Below are 2,744 nucleotides of genomic sequence, written 5' to 3'. Positions count from 1 at the left end.
GAAAAAATTGCCGCTGCTACCTCTGACTGCACAACGTCGGGTTAAAGCAGTGCTTCTCAATTATTTTCTGTCATGCTCCCCCTAGGAAGAAGAAAACATCTCGCGCGGGATGGTATCATTTGTCTATAAAATTGTTATAAGTACACCTCTGCATAACACTGTATCCTTATTAACGTATAAGAGAATAAAAAAAGAAATATGGACCAATTTACAACAAAGAATAGCTTTATTAAATGTAACAGAAAAGATTTAAAGTGCATTCTAAATTCAAAAAAAATTAAAAGAAAAATAAAAAGCATGTTCCCGAGGTCAAACGCGACCCCTTGAGGAACCACGTAGCGCCCACTATTTGAGAAACACTGGGTTAAAGGAAGTTTTTTTGTGATTTATGAAGAAATGCGAAAATTTCCGCAAGTTTTTAATTACTGTGGATGTCGGTTTCCACTTTTGATTGTCTGCTGCAGCTGGTGCAATGCCACATTGCACGCCGATCAACCAATATGCGACTTGGTGTTAGCCCCAAAGAGAGACTACTTGTCACTTTGAGGTAAGGAAACAGTAGTCGAGTGTGCGCTTACACCGGTGTTATGCACTGAAATGCAAACCCGCCATGGATTGCCCCCCCTACATAATCGTTATCAAATATTATATTAGAACATAAATTAATAGGTTCATGGTTTACAAATTACATGAGACAATAAAATAAAATAAGCAATATGAAAATATATATGTTGTATATGAAAACATAAAAATATTAATATTTTTTCATATACAACATGTAAACTTATATATATCCGGTCCTCCGAAGTGTAAAATAAACGCGCAGAAAACGAACTAGAAGCGGTTTCCTTGCGTTTGTTGGGTTTTGAACGCCAAGAAAAAGCTGCATGCAACGTTTTTGATGCCGTATAAAGCGCTGCGGACAAGCGCGCGTCACCAAAGCCCGTGTGAACACTCTCATTGACTCCTACGTGTAGAAAACACTCGGCGCTTGATCCGCTCACGGACGCCTACGACGCAAAAAACGCTTGATTTTAACGCCCGTGTGAACAAGGCCTCAGAAAAGCGTTGTACAAAAAATACAATAAGAATTAGTAGTTTTTGTATTTTGCAATCTATAGTAACATAGCAAGGCAGGTTGTGAGAAATTTAATTGAAAATGAAGAGTTCATAAATACTATTACAAATGCGTGCAGACCATATCCCCGCCCAAATACAGTAGAACAAACGGTATCTGAATTGGCTACGTGTTCAACATCAACGGCGCACGCTTCTAGGCAATATCTGACACCTCAACAGGAAGTGAGCAGTATTTTCAGTAGTGGACATAAGGTGTAGTTGCCGGTGTACAATCTGAGAAAGAACTCTCGAGGTTCAGGAGGATTTTACAGGTACATATAGGCTGTAAAGTTGAAGCGCTATATAGACAAACTGCCTAAAGTAAGAAATTTTCGTTCTTTTCCCCGTGGTGGAGAACAATCAGGCTGTTTATCCAAATGATAACAATACAATAAGCTTTTTTCTAATTTAAAGCGTTTTGCCCTTCTACCGGTTGTGATTTTTTTTTACAGTGGGACACAGCTTAGATAACTAAAATTCTTCCGAAGTTAAACGGTTCATTTGGCTTTTGGTAGCATGTATATTTGAATGTCTTTATTTTAGAAAACTTCTTGGATCGGGAAAGCCGTCAGTAGAACATCCGACGTTTTCCAAAGAAGTGGTACTCCTTCCAGATGCTGAATGCCAGAAAGTGCCCAGAGCTGCAATCAAAGCGTGGCTGTTCGAGTCTGGTCATATTAAGTCAGCGGTGAAATTTAAAGTGTGTTGGGATGAAGGCATGGTGATGAAGGCGTGTTCGTGAAGCGTTCAAGCCAAAGGTTGATACATGCGGGTTAGGATTGCATTTCATTTTGTATATTTCTTGCGCTGAAAGTGCATATGTTGTAAATGTAAAATTTAATAAACAATTGTTTTATGTTTTATATTTAATTGTAATTATGTATTACGTTATCTATCCATTTTTTATCTTAGGCTTCAAATTTTACTTGGATGTCACAGCAAACTGGTGGTGCCATCCTTGACGAGCCTCCAAACTTTAAATGGCTTTGTGATTAAAAAGATATTTCATCAGAAGTCTCTATATGTAAGACCAGATACAACACTGTTGACTTTCCCTGAGGCATCTGTAAGTTTGTATTTTAAAAACTGTTTTATATTGGACATCAATTTATATTTGGAAATTGTCCCTGTAACTAATTAATGTTACAGATTTGCATGTGCTGTATTCTTAATTTAACTTAGGTAGTTACCAAATAAATGTTTTGAAAATTTAAAAACAAAGGTTGTGGAATACTTTCATTGATAAATTTAAATATTTTTACATGTGATGTTATTATTAATATGTTTTATTTTAGCCATCAGATTCTAAAGGAGAAATAATTGAGAAGCAGAAGAGTGAAAGAGATCTTGAATCTTTAGAAGTATGTGAATGCTTTAATATCAATATACAATGACTTGGGTTGGCACAGCTTAATATAATAATGCACTGTTTTCTAAAAAAACTGGCACCAGTTTTTCACAACATTGGTAAATCTATTAAAGATGAATAGATGTGAAGAGGTGTTGCAGGAGTTTTCTATTTGCAATATACATAGAACTTTGTAATTGTCCCAGTTTATACTGTTTAAAATTTAAAAAGTATTTGTATTTATAAACACCTTTCTTATACACCTTTGTTTTAAGTT

General features: G+C 35.8%; 1 long non-coding RNA gene across 1 annotated transcript; it reads left to right on the top strand.

The window, feature by feature from the left end:
• The first annotated feature begins 1,391 nt into the window (after positions 1-1,391).
• LOC120526729 lies at positions 1,392-2,426 on the top strand. Its single transcript, XR_005633150.1, has 3 exons — positions 1,392-1,891; positions 2,032-2,185; positions 2,415-2,426. It is a non-coding gene; the product is annotated as an uncharacterized LOC120526729 (long non-coding RNA).
• Positions 2,427-2,744: the final 318 nt, after the last annotated feature.

Source organism: Polypterus senegalus, chromosome 3, assembly GCF_016835505.1.
Source record: "Polypterus senegalus isolate Bchr_013 chromosome 3, ASM1683550v1, whole genome shotgun sequence".
NCBI lineage: Eukaryota > Metazoa > Chordata > Cladistia > Polypteriformes > Polypteridae > Polypterus > Polypterus senegalus.
This window is presented reverse-complemented; position numbering and strand designations above follow the sequence as displayed.